Source organism: Coenobita brevimanus, chromosome 46 (genome assembly GCF_032717465.1).
Source record: "Coenobita brevimanus isolate Jiangsu-jjx chromosome 46, ASM3271746v2, whole genome shotgun sequence".
NCBI lineage: Eukaryota > Metazoa > Arthropoda > Malacostraca > Decapoda > Coenobitidae > Coenobita > Coenobita brevimanus.
The window spans coordinates 9,622,975-9,642,853 of NC_136999.1; the positions used below are offsets into that span (position 1 = coordinate 9,622,975).

Here is a 19,879-nt window from a genome sequence, read left to right on the forward strand (position 1 = left end):
GCTGAACAAAGAGGGACGATGATGAATATGCGGTTCTCTCTCTCTCTCTCAGATGCAGGGGGAAGGAGCAACAGGTGAGAAAAGACAAGAGATGGTTGACTTTGGCTCCAGGGCGAGTGGCTCGGAATTATAAGTTACCAAGTGAGGACGGATAGACAGGTGGACAGACGGACAGACAGATGGACGGATGGACAGACGGACGGATGAACAGACAGGCCAAAAGCAGGGCGGGTAGGTGAGACAGGCAAAAAGACAGACAGACGGAATGATGAAAAACCAAGCTGCGATGTAGTTGTGGTATGTATGTATGTATGTGTGTGTGTGTGTGTGTGTGTGTGTGTGTGTGTGTGTGTGAGAGAGAGAGAGAGAGAGAGAGAGAGAGAGAGAGAGAGAGAGAGAGAGAGAGAGAGAGAGAAATATCGTGAATATGTATCGTGTTTTAGGTGCGTTTGCGTGTATGAGTCCCACCACGATCCCTCTTATCTCCCTATATTTCAAAAGACAGTAATATTACCCCACCATAACCACGATACACCTGTGAATAAAAACCCTCCATGCTATTCTACCCACCATCTCAAGAGGCAGTTCAAGACGGTAAGTATAGACGAAGAAAACTGGACGATCCCCTGAAGAGCTGTTGCGTTTCAATCAGCCACTTGTAAGAATCTAAGTACATTGTTTCTTATTCTTTGTAGTCTCAGCCTGTCCTTAACTTCTCACCCTGTCCTTTCCTTAGATGGGGAAATACAGTCAGAATGATAATAATGATGATGATAATAATAATAATGATGATGGTATTAATGATGATGATAATGATGATGATGATGATGATAAGGAGGAGGAGGAGGAGGAGGAGGAGGAGGGACGACGACGACGACGACGACGACGACGACACTAATCTATCTATCTATCTATTCCCAGACGCCTCAATCCCGTTTGGGGTGGCCACAAACAAATCGCCTCCAAGTCGCCCTGTCCCCCGCCATTTCACTGCCCTGCTCCCAACTCACACCCCCCTCTCTCATATACCTCTCCACCCCATCCCTCCATCTCATCCTCGGCCTCCCCCTCCCTCTTCCCCCCTCCACCTCACTCACATACACTCTCTTCGTCAGTCTTTCACCCTCCATCCTCTCCACATGGCCAAACCACCTCAGTGTGTTCCTCATAACGCTTCCTATCACATCCACATCCACACCACAACGCTCCTTTATATCCTCATTCGTCAGCCTGTCTCTCCAAGTGACTCCACAGGCTCCTCTTAAATAACTCATTTCCACTGCTCTCACTCTTGACTTGTGTCCTTCCAACAATGTCGAAGCTTCACTTCCGTACGTTAGAGTTGGTATCACAATACTGTCATGTAGTAACTTTTTCACTTCCATGCTCACTTCCCTGTTTCTTATCACTGCTTTCAAAGAACCAGCAACCTTTCTTCCCTGCTGTACCCTTTCAAGCACTTCACCCTCCAAACCTCCATCCTTACTCATCACACTACCCAAGTACTTAAACGTACTCACATTTTCCAATTCCTCACCATCTAACCTCGCTGTACATTCACTAACTTCACCTCTCTCAAAGACCATCACTTTACTCTTCCCTACATTCACCTTTAGATTCCGTTTCTTACACACTCTCTCAAACTCATCCACCAAGCCTTGCAGCTCCCCTTCGTCTTCACTCAACAACACAGTATCATCTGCAAACAACAGTACAGGGAGTTTCCAAACACTATCCTCTCTCACCAGGGCCACTCCAACATCCACTACCCTACCTTGTACCTCTTTTATTACCCCATCCATGTACAGATTGAACAACCATGGAGTCATGACACATCCCTGTTTCAAACCAACTTTCAAAGAGAAAATTTCACTTAGTTCACCATCCACACGCACTGCAGCCTTCGCACCATCGTACATACTCTTCACAGCATTCAACAACTTCCCATCTACTCCATATATTCTTAACACTTTCCACAATCCTTGTCTATCCACCCTGTCATATGCTTTCTCCAAATCCATGAAAGCCGCAAACAACTTCTTTCCCTTCTCTAGAAACTTTTCCACTAAAGATCTAAGAATGAATATCTGATCTATACAACCTCTTCCCTTCCTAAAGCCTCCCTGTTCTCCAACTAATTTCTCTGTTCTTTCTCTAACTCTGTCTACAAGTATCCTACCATACACTTTTCCTATTATACTAAGACAAATGCCCCTATGATTACCACATACTTCTTTTTCCCCTTTTCCTTTGTACAAGGGAATAATTATACCTGACTTCCAATCCTCCGGGACTCTACCTTCCTCCCAGGCCAATCTGCACATCTTCCACATCCATTCTACTACTATCTCTCCCCCATGCTTCAGCATTTCACCACACACTCCATCAATTCCTGGGGCTTTCCCCGATTTAACTTTCTTCATTGCTTCCACAACTTCTATCCTACAGATTTCTTCCTGTCTTCTCACCTCCCTCCTTCTCCCAGCCATTCCCCAGCCACTTATACTCGCATTACTTCCATCCTCTACATTCAACAATTCCTTAAAGTGTTCTCTCCATCTGTTCACTTTTTCTCCCTTCTCCACTAGTAATCTACCATTTTTATCTTTCACTCCCCTGCTAACTTCACTTCCACCCTGTCTTACTCTTTTCACTTCTCTCCAGAACATTTTTTTACAGTCCCTCCACTTTACACTCAAATTCCTTCCAAATTCCTCATCCACTCTCTTCTTACTCTCTCTTACTAATCTTTTCACCTCTCTCTTTCCTTCCACATATAACTCTCTCTTCCGCCTCTCAACTTCTTCCACGCCCCTATTTCTTATCCATTCATTGTATGCTTTCTTCTTTTGTGCCACAGCCTGTTTCACCTCTTCAGTCCACCACGCTGTTCCTTGCACCCCCCTCCGTCTTCTCTTCCTTCCACACACCACATCACATGCTGCACATATTTCTTCTGTAAATATCTTACACACACCTTCCACGTCTCCCATCTGCTCCAATTCATATTTGCCCAATCGTTCCTCCACTTCTCTCTTATACTCTGCCTTTTTCTCATCCTCTTGTAACCTTTCCACTCTCCTTGCAACTACTCCTTCCTCTCGTCTTTCCCCTCTTTTATTCCTCCATCTTACTTGCATTCTAATTCTGGCCACCACCAAGTAGTGGTCAGAAAGTCCACTCCCCCAACCTCTATACACTCTTGCATCCTTTACACATCTTCGCATCCTTTCATCCACACTCACATAATCAATCATTGCCTTCCTTTCATTCAATTCACCACCCACCCTTCTCATCACTCGCCATGTATACCTGTGGATCATTTAATGCCTGAAGAGGGTATTTTATGCCTGAAGAGGGTGACGACACTAATAATGATGATAATGATTTTTTTTTTTTTAGACCTGCTGTATTGAAAGTGAATGGATGTTTTGACCATGATTCCAATACTCAAGCAAGGTTATCAGAAACACAAATCATAGTGCAAATGTCACTGTTATTCTTCCTGCCTGTAATAAAACCCACAAAACAGGTACGTAGGGAGATATAAGAGGCGTGACAATGTGCTAGACCTTCACAAAACTTGGCATGAGAGAGTGGATCTGCTGTGGTAAATTATAAGCATATATCCTTAAGTGCAGTCAAGACTAGCAATGTCGTCGGGAAAGGAGGCACCCTAACATCTATCTATGTCTATCTATCAATCTTTCTGTCTCGTTATCTGTCTATCTATAACCAGACGCTACTTAATCCCGTGGCCACAAACAAATCGCCTCCATGTCGTCCTGTTCCCTGCCATTTCGCTGCCCTCCCCCCAATTTACACCCCTTTCTTCCATATACCTCTCTCTTCCATCCCTGCATCTCATCTCACCCTAACACCTCTTCCTTAACTAATTATTTTCCAAACTACCCATTAATATCCTCATTTCTGCTTCTTACATCTTTTTAATGAGGATATAGATTGGATGATAACACACAAGGATATTAGTAATGAAGCAGAATCAGGAATAAACCAGTGAGGATGAGCTTCCTAATCGCACGACAATACCGACCCAAGCCTTCACCTCCGCTACATCTCCTTAACCCCTTCAGTACGATGCCCTCTTGTTTACCTGGCTCTTGCTCCCCTCAGGTAATTTTCTTCGGCTTAGAGGAAACTATATATACGAGTACTGTACAGTACTAGCATATCAATATTAATATATATAGATAGATAGATAGACAGATAGATAGATATAGAAAGATAGATTGGTAGATAGAGACAGACAGACAGACAGACAGACAGACAGACAGATAGATAGATGGACAGATACACTGATTGAGACAAAAACTGATATACAGTTGATTATAGATGGATGGATGGATAGACAGATATATAGATACAGATAGAAAGACAGACGGACAGACCAGAGATAGATACATATACAGACATATAGGATAGATAAATATATACCGTACATGCATTTCGCAGGTGGTAGCGTCAATTATCCAATCAATTTATGCAGCAGTACTTCCAGGTGACTCTGCACTGAGTGACAAGCCACATGTTTTTCTGTAACCTGGGAAACGATTTACTTCGCGGGGTTTCTCCATGTAACAAAACGGCGCCTGGTGATCTAGTGGGTTAAGGCGCTCACTAAGGATTTAAAAACCGAGAGGAGGCTGAGGTTTCTTGCTCCTAGAATGCTGCTCAGGGAAAGTTGACTGGGCACTTTCTCCTTTACATCATGGTCTGAAATAACCTAGCCCCGAGCCCCTACACTCCTGATAGAGCAATTTAAGGGTGGATAATGGATGGATGAGTGAATTACGCACCACTTAACGCTCAGTAATGGATTATTCTGAGGTCAGATTATTATTCTGAGGAAGATTATTATTCTGAAGATTATTGTTCTGGGGGAAGATTATTATTCTGAGGGAAGATGATTATTCTGGGAGGATGATTATTGAGAACAATGACCGACCTGACTTCCTGGCAACGCACACACAAACACACACACACACACACACACACACACAAAGCTGAAACCCGGTCAAATCCGCCTCATCCCATCCCCGACTCATTCCCCCAGTTCCGTGCTTTTTATTATTGCATATAAATGAGGCGGGTAGAGTGGGCTGCATGGGTGAATTATATGCAATTACTACAGTCACACCACCTGAATTCCATCAAATTACCTTCACCTAAACGATATCACTATAATTTTTCACCTCTTCCCTTTATTTAATTATACTTTTCTTATTTACTTATTTCATTATTTATAACCTTACTGAACAATATGCCCAAAAAATTTATTTTGTCATTTATATATTTTTTATCTATTTATTTATTTGTTTTACTTTACGTAGACGGTAAGGGCTATAAGGTGGAGTCAGGATTCCGTGGACTAGAACGATGTGTCAATGGCTGCCGGTGACATTACTGTTACCTGAACGATATACCCTAGACACTACCAATTATTTCTTCTTTTAATTACTGCAGATTGTTAGGCCTTCGAGGTACAGTCAGGATTCCGTGGGACTGAATGATGCGTGAATGAATGTGTGGCCCATCTGACTGGCCATACTTTTGACAGTTCTCCCCATCCTTAGCTGCTTAATATACATGCCTTACTGTATGGATAACTGTATAATAGTTTTAGGAATTGTATGATGTAGTTGTAGGAATGCACTGTTTAATCGTTAGCACTTTCTGACCTGCTCTGACCTATTTGCCCTCTCTCAGTAACAGCCCAGACTTCATAGGCCTACACGCCTGACCTGTACTGCTCGGCTCATTAAATCACGTATCTCAATCATCAATTTGCTTTGCTACCTCCACCAGAACCCGCCTGTAACGAATGGGTCAGACTTGCAAAGGCTGATAATAAGGTAATGATGATGACGATGGCGATGATTATGATACGATGATGATGATAATAACGACGACGAAGATGATTATGATGATGATGATAATTTATATAGTACAGAATATCCAGTTTCAATATTTCCTTGTACTGTCTGTAACCCTTTCGCCGAGAGAGGTGTACCATTGGCTGAATAAAATCGTCTGTGGAAAGCAAGAATACACAGAAACACAGACACACACACAGGAAGGGACTCCATCGCAAAAGCTTCGTCTTCGTAGTGTCGCAAATAAGAACGAAAAAATGAAAAATCTTCGCTAATCATTGAATATTTACATGACTCTACAAAGGTTTTTTTATAAAGAGGGCTGTTTCAATAAACTATGATTAAGTAACTACTGAATAAATGAAAAAATGAATAAGTGAAGGATCAAAGGCGAGAAAGAGAGAAGGAAAGCAGGAGGGAAGAAGGGAAGGAAAACAGGAGGGCAGGAGGGATAGAAAGCAGAAAGGAAGGAGGGAAGGAAAGAAGGAGGGATGGAGGGAAGGAAAGCAGGAGGGAAAGAAGAAAAGAAGAAAGGAAGTGGGGGATGAAGGAAGGAAGGAGGGAGGGAGGGAAAAAGGGAAGGGAGGAAGGATGGCAGGAGGAGGGAGATTTCACTCACTACATTATACAAATAACTTCGTCAAAGCTGGCCACTTTTTCATCCAGGCAAATTCTGGAAACCTACATCTAACTGCCTAACTTTTAATCTGACCTTCTAACTTTACCTTCAAGCTTCACTTACTAATCAATCCCTAACAACCACTGACAGGATTCAAGCTATACATAACCTAACCACCCATTAACTTGACTTTCTAAGTTTTAATTCCACACTTCAATATTTATCAATCCCCAAAGTTACCTACAGCAAGGAGGATGATTCTGAGGAAGGTAAAGCAACAGGAGTAGGAGATAAAAGATGTTGTTAGATTCGTGTGTATAATTCTTGCTGTCTATTAACTCTAACCTGCACTGTAATACCAAAATATATTCCTGTGCTGCGTAGAGCAAAAACTATTAACATACACACACATACACTCTCTCTAATACACACACATTCTCTCTGTCTGTCTGTCTCTCTCTCTCTCACACACACACACACAATTTTTCGCAAGTCCGACTCTGGGTACAAACTTAATGGCCCGTTCCCAAAGGTCCAGCAGTCCTCGCACGTACCTCACACCTTCACATGTCATTACTTAGGCACTAATGTTCACCGTCCCAACTGAATACGTACTAGGGTTGTCTCAACTGGGCTGGCATTAGCATTTTTTTATTGTTATTATTATTATTATTATTATTTTTTAATGTCGGTGGGTCTTGTGGAAAATCAGAAAAGTTTGCCTTCATGAAAACTCAAATTATCAAACTTCTTGCTCTGGCCTGGGTTCGAAATTGCGTCCTTTTAAACAGCAGACCACGTCTCTATCCACTTCACCACCACCACCTCCTCGCACTGCCACCTCTAAATAATGCGCCCCAATATTAAGTGTGAAAATAATCGCTATAATCTGTCTGTTTTTATACGACTAAACTGGGTCACTCACACAAGTGGAATAAAAAAGTAGCAGTTACAAGCAATTTTATGGACAAATCTCCTTGGTTACTTGTCACACTAACTCTCCAAAATGACTACACCTGGCCATCAACTAATCCAGAAGGGGTTAATGGATTTTCATATCAAAATTAATGGGCTATAAAAAGTCAAGCAGTCATTAGATCACTATTATACCCTGTCTCAACTGTATTCACGTCCCAGCTGTATTTACGTTTCAGCTGTATTCATGTATCAGCTGTATTCATGTCCCGGCTGTATTCATGCCTCAGCTGTATTCATTCACTCACTGACACCCAACCCACCTGTAACAGCAACTTAATACAACAAGAGATCAATGTGCGAATTATAATTGCAAAAGGGCATTACAATTTACCCATTCCAACCGACGACGTACACTGTAATCTTGCTACATCCAGACGATTTCGTTCGGGTTAGGAGAAACGTCCCTACCTGGACGGATTATCCATTTAGTACAACAACGTGTTATATACCTTCCTCTTCTTGCCTTCAGACGATTTTATTCTGATTACGAGACGCTTTTTCTCATTGGAGGGGTTTATTAGGGTGTTCATGAACCCCTGCAATACAAGAGGCCTTTAAGCACGCTGAATAAAATCGGCTGGAGGTTGCAGTAATTAAAAAAGGTGACCGGTGCTAAGGGTAACAGCAGGTTAGAGGGTGTAGACATGTCCCCCATTTTCTTTTTTTCTTTTTCTTTTTTATGACAATTTCTGAAGCACAGGATGATAAAGAGAGCATGGTCGACTTTTCTGTACCATTGCTGACTGCGTTCTGAAAAGTGAGATGCAGGTTAATCACACCTGGCAATTACAGGTGCTCCATAAATGACTCAAAATTTATGGGCTTTCTTGCACCCATCGCGGCCTCAGTTTTCACCCCTTGAATCGGGTTGACGTCTCTCTTTATTTTTACTGCTGCCAGACGGTTTTACTCAGCTCAGGATAGGACACTCATACTGAAGGGGCTTACAAACGCTATATCTAACCCTTTCAGCTCGTACAGTGTATCTTAAGCTGAGAGAGATTGTAAGACGGTCAGATTAATACCCTCAGACGGATAATGTTTTTGTATTTTATCCAAGCCACCGCCAAGCGAATATAGCAATGCCTGATGGTGATGAGGCTAATGTTGGCTATATTTATCACCCTCTAGTTCGAAAAGTCTAAGCCGAATATAAAGTTGTGGAGGTAGCATGGATAAACAATGAAAAATGTCACCGGAGTTAAAGATTAAAATGAAAAATGTATCCCTTAGCTCGGCGGATAATTATACGGGGGTAATAACTGACGGAATTCTTATTAGACGTCAATTATTCCTGTCTCAGTTGCATTCTTTCGTTCATACCCAATCCATCTCTCTCATAATAACAGCCTGAGACAATACAATCAATGTCGGGGGTAAAAAAACATCCATTAAAATTCTCAAACTGCTAGAGGGTATCGACTATCCATATCCCAACTACCGTCTCACTTTTCAATACAAGCCATCTACCTGAAATACCACTTACAGGATAATTTAACCATGTGATAATACGTTTAGATATGGCCTGTTACTCGAGAAATTATTTTAGGATACCAGGTAGTTCTGTCTCGGCGCTGAAGAGGGACACCTTCACGTGGTGGCACCGATATAACCGCGCGGATCCACTGCCTGGTTATGTAAACGTCCCTCAACCCCCTCTCTAACCCCGAAAGTGGACTGAAGGAGGAGGAGGAGGAGGAGAACTTCAGTCTGCAGTCCACCGGGTTCATGTTTCAGATGAACCTGGGGCTACCACTAACTACAGTACTACTATATCTGTTTTGATATACTCCATATCGAAGAAAACGAGTACAAACGACCTCTATAACACTTGACCAGACGATTTTACTAAGCTAAGGAGAGATTTTCGAACAGGAGGGTTAAATACAGCCTTCATCAATCCCTTCAATAAAAAAAAGTAAGCTATAAACTTAATAAAATAGTCTGTTGGCAGGAATAATAAACCCAGAGAAGAGGTCACCGTGCTGAAGGAGTTAACGCAGCCAACTGTACTAATTCTCCCCTTGGTGCTCCTGTCTCAATGGCAACAAAATGCGACGTGACCTGAGTGACACAGTGGCAAAGACAAATTAGGCTTAATGGGCGGGCGGACCGAGTCAGTACTGTAATTGAGTGAGAGTACTGGAGTGGATATTTGTGTGAGAAGAGGGTCATTTACAGTTTATATAATGAAGCAGAGTGCCGTCAACAGCATATATAATGAAGGAAAGGACTCAACAGCATACATAATGAAGGAGAGAGTCAGCAACAGTTTATACAATGGAGAGGGGTCATCCACAGTTTATATACAATAATGGTGAGGGTTAAGCACAGTTTATATACTGGAAAGAGTCATCCACAGTTTATGTAATGGAGAGAGTCATCCAAGGCTTATATAATGGACAGGGTCACCCACAGTCTATACAATGGAAAAGGTCATTAACAGTTCATATAATGGAGAGAGTCATCCACAGTTTAGATACAGAAGGTAAAGACGCTACTCGTAAGGGAATGAAGGTAGGAGTAGTGGCTGGACGATGGGTGCCAGTACTGAGTGAGAATGAGAACCCTCTGGCGGGTACTTGAATGAGGAGAGGGCCAAGTGGAGTCTGACGGGTGGAGATAAAGTAACGCTGAGTGAATCGTACCCTTCACTCAAGGTAAAAGGTACTCCTTGTATTTTACGTCTTCTACTTCTCACTTTCCTCTGGGAACTGGCATTCCTACACATTCCTCTGGTGACTGGCATTCTACACTTTCCTCTGGTGACTGGCATTCTACATTTTCCTCTGGTGACTGGCATTCCAATACTTTCCTCTGGTGACTGACATTCCTAAGCTGAGGCAGGTACGGTATGTTTCTCTCCCGAGACATACTGATGCTCTTTGATACAGCGCGTCAGGAAGACAAATGATGGACGTGCCCCGAGTGTGAGGCAGAGAAGTGGAATACTAAGCAAACTTTTGTGCCTGCCTGTACACTGGGTAAAAACTTTAATGTGAACTTGAGAACGAAGCAAAGTTGTGCCAGGTTTTTATACCTGTATATTATCTATACGAATGAGGTTTTGAGAGAGGCGAAAATGTGAACACGAGTGAGGGCAGTGGTTCTGGGAAGTCATGGAAACGAATGGAAATACCTGAGCTTCAACCCACAGATGATAGACTTCCTGAGAAGGCGGTGGCTGAATCGGTAGAGAGGCGGCCTGCAGTCCTAATGGACCCAGGATCGAATCCCGGCTGGGGCAGGGAACAGTTTAAGGATTTGAATCTCTTAAAAGCAGACTTTCCTGATCTACCAGATGACCCGCCGACATGTCGTAAAAACACCCCCGCTAATACCAATACACCAGTCCTGTATGAGACATCCCTAGCATGTATTCAATATGGAAGGTGGGTGTTAGCGCCGAAGTGGTGACATGTGGAGGTGTAGGAGGACTACTGGGCCTCGGAATGGGTCACTGCCCCCGAGAAATAGGCCCTGCAGCCTTTGCCCAGAGTCGGACACATAAAAAAAAAATAATAAGGAACAGAAGAGGCAAACCTTGAGAAAAAAATCTGGTTACGTGTACACGACGAAAAATAAGCTGTGATGATAAGAAATACTTGGTATGGAATTGGACTATGTGACAGAAACAGACAGACAAACTAACACACACACGGATGTACAGATGCATTTATGGATGAACGGTTAGACACACATATAAACAGAGACACGCAGGTAGACAAAGATAAACAGGCATATACATAGAAAAGACAGACAGACAGGCAGCGCTCCTTGCCTGACAGCTGCACCTACTCCCACCACATGTGCGCCCCGCTGTGAGACATCTGCTCGTAAAGATGCACTTGCTCGCCCCATAAAACCCTCTCCCTGGTGTTGTCGTCGCCTTGACAACGGGTTCAGCTGGCATAAACAAGCATCACACTCTTGTCCTGATTATCGTTCGGGGCCTGACAGCTTGAGTGCACTTTAGGATTTGGGAAAGTTGGAAAGTGAGGTGGGAAGTGAATGATGGATGAATGTATGAACGATGTACGAAAGAATGATATATAACTGAATGAACGAATTAACAAATGAATGATGTATGAATAAATGAATGAATGAATGAATGATGTAGGAAAGAATAATGTAAAACTGAATGAATGAATTAACAAATGAATGATGTATGAATAAATGAATGAATGAATAAATGATGTATGGAAGAATGATGTATAACTGAATTAATTAATTAACAAATGAATGATGTATGAATGAATGGATGGATATAAGAATGAATAATTAATGCATGTATGTACGTATGTAGGTATGAATGTATGATGCATGAACGAATGCTGTATGAATGATGTACGAATGAATGTATCAATGAATGAGTGTTGGAATGAATAATGTATAAATGAATGAATGAGTGAATGAATGATGAATAAATGATGTATGAATGAATGAATGATGTATGAATGAGTGTCGGTATGAATAATGTATGAATGAACGATGAATAAATGATGTACCGGTATGAATGAATGAACAAATGAATTTCACATTGGGTACGCTGCTATCAATTTCCCTCTGTACTTTCATCGTAATCCTCTCACCTTAATCAACTAACAGGCGCCTCTAATTAGACATGGAGGCTTGAAGGTATTTTTGGTACGAGAGATGCAGACTGAAAGATAGATATATAGATTGATGGTGGTAGATCGATAAATGGGGTAGATGAAATTACTGACAGACAGATGGATAGACAGGCAGACAGACAGACAAAGATCGATAATATATGGTTATAACGTAGGTAAACAGATAGAGATAGACAGATAGACACACAAGCAGACTGATACACAAGAAACCAAGATCCACGTTAAATACAATATAATTAAGAAAACATGTACCACTCAACTTTATCCCTAGTGCAACCCACAACAGCGTATAGGTCAATGGACGATTAGTGCCTGAGAACGTAGGAGACGTTGCTGACACAACACGCAGACAGACAGACAAGAAAGTAAGATCGATGTTAAATTTTAAAAAAGGGACGGTGGGGAACACGACTCATTGCAACCTTTCCCTTATACATTTTTTTTTTTTTTTTTTTTTTTTTAAAGTTCGACAGAATAGTACTGACAGCGGATTTTGGAAGCACTTTTGACATGAGAGAGAGAGAGAGAGAGAGAGAGAGAGAGGATGCTCCGACATCTAATAACTGGAGAGAAACCTAGTGGAAGTGAAAAAGTGAGAGAGAAGGTTGGGGTAGGGCAAGAGAGTGAAGTGAGCCGGTGAAGTCAGAAAAAATAACGTGGGAGAGAAAACTGGTGAAGATAAAGCGGTAACGAGGCTGATGGAGGAAGAAATAAAGCGTAGAGATGTGTGAAAGATGAGGATAAATTGACGATGAAGTGTTGGGGAAAGACAAAATGGAAAGGAAGAGGAATATAGTAGAAAAGAAGGAGAATGATGGAGAGTGAGCAATCTGAGAGGAAGGTGATGGGGAAGGAAATACTGAATAGGAAGTTTAAAGACGATTTGTTATGCGAAGACAATTACTCTTGGTGAAACTGTTGGACAGTGGAGAGAAGAAGCAGAGCCAAAAGAATTTCATCACTATCATCATTAACATCAGCACCATCATCATATCCATCTTCATCTTCATGCTCCTCCTTTTCATCATCATCATCATAATCATCTTCATCATCATGCTCCTCCTTTTCACCATCATCATCATCATGTCATCATCATCATCAACCCAAATTTCTCAATAATACACTGGGTTGACGAGATCCACAAACATGAACAGGCACGCATGGAAGTAGAACTGCCAACTAATACAATGGGTGGGAGGGGCCCATTAATCCATGTCATTTTTTTTTTGTCCCATTAGGATCGTAGGGAACCTGGGACAGGCTAATCAGACCCGACATTTAAGGTAAGGATTTCTACCTTCACACATCCTTGAGTGGAATTATCTATCAGGATACCACAACCAGCCCTCAGATGGAAACCCTTATGTGCTTTAACTAACTGGGAAGCCTTAACCTGCTAGACCACCAGGATCCATAAACTGGTAAAGGAAAGCACAAAAGCAGAACTATACATTATCAACTGCCAATACCTGTGGTGGGAGAGGTCTAAATGGAGAAACATGAAATCACCAACACTAGACTCTTGACTACAACACAGTACGAGATCTAAGAATAAGAAAGTACAAAAAAATACCGTAATTACATATACAAATAAAAGAGCTGTCAATTATACTTTATCTCCTTTAACCTGGCTTGAAAGTGCCATCAATTTCCACCTTCAACTACTGAGCTGTTGTAAAAGATTAACAAGAATATGATGCTGGTCTCAAAGATGTGCCAATGAGTTGATTTAGAGCTATGGCACTGTCTTCTTCTGCCAATGAGTTACGTTAAAAAGGACTCAAATCTAAGCCAAGTTAAAGGATAACAGATGGAGTGGGTGTGGTAAAAAAGCAAGATCACAAAACCAGCAATGCAGTATCAAGTAACACAAAGGGTGAAAGGGATCCGAAAAAAAAGGAAAGCACAATAGCAAGGGAACTACCAAAACTGTATCGCAAACTCCCACAGGGGATATTCGTCAAAGCCAAAAGCCCGAAAAATAAATTAGGGCCTTTATGAAGTGTGACTCTAATTTGCATAATGATGTTTCCATGGAGTGGCCATAAAAGTGGTAATCCAGGCATTTACCTCTTTTACTGCGTTGTTCGGACTATGGTATTATATTATACGTAATGTCAGACGATTTTATTCAGCTGGGATAGTCCTCATGCGGCCGAGGGATTTAAGTTCTCCCTCTAATCTTCTGACCACGATGGCTGAACGAAATTATTATATTATCGATAATAGCAGACGATTTTATTCAGCTAAAGAGATCCCTCCTACATCGAAGGGTACGAACCAAATATTTCTGAAGCCTTTTGAATACGGTGGCTGAACGGAAGCCTCTTATTTCCGCTTCCCACTAATGGCAGACGATTTTATTCTGAGGGGAGAAAAAAATCCCCACACACCAAGAGCCTGAACAAGCTATCTCTGTAACACTATGATTACGATGGCTAAACACAAATACTTCACTCCTGCTCAAGACAGACGATTTTATTCAGCCGAGGGAACTGCAACACAACTAAAGGGCCAAACCTAAAGTGCTAAATGCCCTTGTGAGTCTGGTAAGAGTTGGTGTGCTTTTCTTAGAGACGGTTTCAGCTATGTTATTAAAAATCTTACGGCTACGTCTCCTCATGTACATTAAAACATTCACCTTTCCCATGATTAACGTAAAACAAAGGTCCCTACTTACAATCACTTTTGTTTACATTCTTTATATGGATTCTTGTCATCATTTTACAAAGATGACAATTTGTACAAGGTCTCTCTCTCTCTCTCTCTCTCTCTCTCTCTCTCTAAGTTCACAAGCCTTAAACCTAACACAGACGAGAACAGGAACTGATAAACCAGGTAATACTAACACCTAAGTAAATTACAGGTGCCATCGGGAGGAGTAAGAGTTCAGGTGTACGTGTAGGTAAGAGCAGGTGTTAGAGTAGCGTGGGTCACAGGTACATCGTGAATATAACAGCAGGTGTGTGTGTGTGTGTGTGTGTGTGTGTGTGTGTGTGTGTGTGTGTGTAATAGGAAGGGTATTTTGGCACACAAGAGACGTCATCAGCTGCGAAATTAATGGTCGTATTCTGAATGCTCTGGTGATTTCTTAACACCTTTTCCTTAGCGATTTATTCTGCCTCAATACCCTGCTGTAAGCTTATGATCCAGTGTCCATATTATCTAACTTCTTTTTTTTTACGTGACCGACTCTGGGCATAGGCTTCACAGCCTGCTTTCAAGGCCCAGTAGTCCTCCTACGTACCGTACACCTCTACATGTCACCACTTCGGCGCTAACACCCACCGTCCATACTGAATACATGCTAGGGCTGTCTCATACAGGACTGGTGTATTGGTATTAGCCGGGGTAATTTTACGACATGTCGGCGGGTCTTCTGGTAAATGAGTAAAGTCTGCCTTCACTAAATTCAAATCCTTAAACTGTTCCCTGCCTCAGCGGGATCTGAACCAGGGTCTGTTAGGACTGCAGGCCAACTCTCTACCAACTGAGACAAGAAGAAAAGTGAATGTGTAATATGCAAAACAAATAGCTATGGAAGAGATGCTAAGAAGCTTCATGTGCTACCTAGAAAATTGCCCAAGTGTGAGATGGCCAGCCCACACGATCCTGGTGTTGGCACTCACCCACACTGGCTTGATACACTAATGACCACTGCATTGATTATATAGAAAAATGGGTATAGGTATTCAGGACACACTAAGCAGCTCAAATGAAGCCCTTAATAATTTAGAACGCGGCCCGGGCTCTGGTGCAGGTGTGGGCGACAGCAAGAGATCTGTGGCGTTGGTCACATGTAGGTCTTGCATACAACAGCAGGGGTGTGAAGGGTGAGTGGCACTGCTGACACACGAAAAGCGGCGGTGACAGTTCGGTAAAGTGAGCGATAAAAATGCCCACGCTGGTTTGATATACTTTGTGATAATTTTGTGCAATAATTTCCTCTCCCGGCTAATACTTGTCAGCTGAAAGAGTCCTAGTGCGCTTTTCTACCCACAAATGATCCTCTCTGGTCTGATACGTCAGGGAGAAAAGTTACGGACATGCTTTTAGTGTGAAGCAGACTCAGTGGAGGGCTAATTTAAATTTTATCCCTGAAGAGGCATGCCGAAAGTCTATCCGCAGAATCCTCCCTACAAAATTTGATGTAGTAGTAATTCTTGTTGTTGTAGCCTCAGGTTCATCTGAAATGTGAACCCAGTGGACTACAGGCTTAAATTATCCTTTGCAATTCACCATTCTTATTTGGGGGGACAGGGAAGTAGTTGAGGGATGTTTTGTATAACCAGGCAGTCCAGCCGCCTAGTTGTATCTGTGCCACTACATGAAGGCGTCCCTCTCCGGCAATATTTCCAGAGGAAGTAGTTGTTGGTGCCAAATTACTTCGTACTGTCCGTGCCTCGCCAGTGCCATGGAGGAGCGTCTACCGAGCCCTCGACCGACATATATGTTTCATTAGACCCCCCCAAACGGCCATCACACCCATTCTTGCTGCGGTTTACGAGTGTGTGGAGATGTTGGTGGCGAGAGGGACCTGCTACACCCGACCCTACACAAAGGAAGAAAAGGAAATCGAGCTATTACGGTTTCGGTAACTTTTCCTTCTGACCTCCAGTGGAAAGGAGACAGGTATAAAAAAATGATAGACAACAATCAATTAAACAGACAGACGAACACCAAGACAGAAGACAGACAGACACAAAGTCAGATAAATAGGCACAATGACTGACAGATAGACGGGCAAACAGACAGAAAGACAGAGAGATAGACACAAAGACAGGAAAACACTGACAGACCTTCAAGCAACAACACAGGCAGGCAGGGACAAAAACAGACACAGACAAACAACTTCGGTAACTTTTTCTTCGATCCACAGCGCGAAGAAAGAGAGAGAGAAAAAAAATAAATCTTCACTCAAATTTTGGTAACTTTTCCTCTTGGCTTGCAGTGGTAAGACAAAAAAAAAAATGTTATAACTTCGATAAACTTTTCCCCTGACGAAAAAAAAAAAGAAACTTATTATATTACTGGTAAGCTTTCTTCTGACAGTAGGAGAAAAACAACTACGATTTTGGCATTTCTTACTTTCATTACAAAGTTATTGTTTTTTTAAGTAACGTTTTCCCTCTGACAAGCACCGCCTAGAGTACAAATGATTAAAGTTTCGGTAAAAAAAGGAAATATTACGCCTTCAGTAACTTTGTAGTGGCAAGAGGAAAAAAAAAAAAAGAAAAAAGAAAAACAGCTATTACTATTTTACAAACTTTTCCCTCTAACCTGTAGTGACGAGAGAGAGAGAGAGAGAGAGAGAGAGAGAGAGAGAGAAGAAAACTATTACTCTCACAAATTTTTCTTTCTAACCTGCAGTAGCTCAAAAAAAAAGAACTACTTAAAAAGGACTACAATTACGATAACCTTTTTCTTAAACCTCCCTGAAAGCAGTAATCACCTTAATCTGCGTCAGCCACCTGTCAGCCGCGGTCACCAATTTCACTCTTGTAAAGGACTAATAGCGGGGGAGGGAATGTGTCTTCAAGAAATTCACCCTCGCAGTATCATCGAGTATTTTTCGACGCTGGGACGTCGTGAATGTGAGAGAGTCCGTGTGTGTGTGTGTGTGTGTGTGTGTGTGTGTGTGTGTGTGTGTGTGTGTGTGTGTGTGTGTGTGTGAATATTATAGGTATGCATTTATGTGAATATATGTATGAATGTATGCATATGTATGTATGTACCGAAATATGAATGCAGGATCCGATCGTGATGAAAACGGACTATATACTAAGTCTAGGAAGAGATTATTTGATTTTGGTGCAGATCAAAGGTCAAGGACAAAATTCACGGATCAAAAAGGCTCTCATTATACACTGGGTATGGAGATGGGAAGACGCGAATCGATTTTTGGGAAGAAGTGAATCGATTTTTGGATAGAAGTGAATCGATTTTTGGATAGAAGTGAATCGATTTTGGGAGAGAAGTGAATCGATTTTGGGAGAGAAGTGAATCGATTTTTGGGAAGAAGTGAATCGATTTTTGGAAAGAAATGAATCGATTTTTGGGAAGAAGTGAATCGATTTTTGGGAAGTGAATCGATTTTTGGGAAGTGAATCGATTTTTGGAAAGAAGTGAATCGATTTTTGGGAAGAAGTGAATCGATTTTTGGGAAGAAGTGAATCGATTTTTGGAAAGAAGTGAATCGATTTTTGGGAAGAAGTGAATCGATTTTTGGAAAGAAGTGAATCGATTTTTTGGAAGAGGTGAATCGATCATTGGAGATAAGTGAATCGATTTTTGGGAAGAAGTGAATCGATTTTTGGGACGAATTGAATCGATTCTTGGAAAAAAGTGAATCGATTTTGGGGAAGAAGTGAATCGATTTTTGGAAAGAAGTGAATCCGTTTTTGGGAAGAAGTGAATCGATTTTTGGAAAGAAGTGAATCGATTTTTGGGAAGAAGTGAATCGATTTTTTGGAAGAGGTGAATCGATCTTTGGAAATAAGTGAATCGATTTTTGGGAAGAAGTGAATCGATTTCTGGAAAGAAGTGAATCGATTTTTGGGACGAACTGAATCGATTTTTAGGACGAATTGAAGCGATTTGGAAAGAAGTGAATTGATTTTGGGGAAGAATTAAATCGATTTTAAGGAAGAGGTTAATCGATTTTTGGGAAGAAATTATTCAATTTCCGTGCGGATCATTCAAAGGTCAAGATCTAGACTCAAGGTCAAAGTTCAGGCGCCAAATATCTATACTCTGATTACTTTTATTATAATCTTTTTTTTTACTCGACCCAGAGCGCGGTCTTCCTGTTGCTCGTGCCACGTACTTCAGTGCAGGAAAAGACACTGCTCTACGTCTTTTTCATAACACTTCTTCGTGACTAGCACTACATTCTAGTGTTAATCGACTGTTACGACTCAGCATTCGAGAGGGAGATGGCAAAATTAGACCAAGTTAGAGTAAAAGGAGTATAGTACACATAGTTCTTACTAACCCCCCATGTAGAGAAGAGGAAGGGCGTGTAAAAATTCTTCATGTCTCTCTTGTTCTTGTTGAGAAATCAAATCTTGTTTACGAGAAGCAATTGATTACCGTCAGTTTTGGCAACAAGAAACACACACTTCTTCTTCTTCTTCTTTTTTTTTTTCTTTTCAATCGACACCTCCTTCCTTTCTGCTAAACAAAAATAACATTCACCTAAAACTATTTCTGGAAACTCACTCAGAATATACAAGGTGGTCCATATATAACGCTACTCCTACCACTCCTCGGGCCTACCACTCCACAGGGCGATTCCTCATTTGATTCGGGGACGGCTTAGCGTTATCCATGTCAGGTTTGAATCACTTAGACTACTCACTTCCCACTAACACTTCCAAGCCCATACCAGCAGACTGATCAATCACCACAATAATTAAGATACCGCCTCGTGAGTGTCAAATAGAGAGTAATTTACGGGCCACCCTATTTATTTATTTATCTGAAATCACTAACTATTTTCTCTAGATGATTTTGTTCGGTCTAAGAAAACCCTATCATGAATTCTATAATTAACACCTTTAACTCAGGTATGCTATTTTGGGTTCGTTCTTGCTACAACAGTTCATTTATCTTAACTTGGCCCAGATTTCTGTCGTCTTGTACTTTATTTTCTCGTAGCTCAGTGACAGAAAAAAGACAGTACTTCGGGTGTGCATCCTCTCCACAACACTTCCTCGTGACTCGCAGCATATTCTAGTGTTATTCTATTGTTA

The 19,879-nt window shown here is 41.6% G+C and overlaps 1 protein-coding gene across 1 annotated transcript in view; it reads right to left on the minus strand.

Annotated features, from left to right (window-relative positions):
* Positions 1–19,879, minus strand: part of LOC145398806 (protein turtle homolog B-like) — a 248,585-nt gene that overhangs the window by 155,845 nt on the left and 72,861 nt on the right. The window lies entirely within an intron of this gene.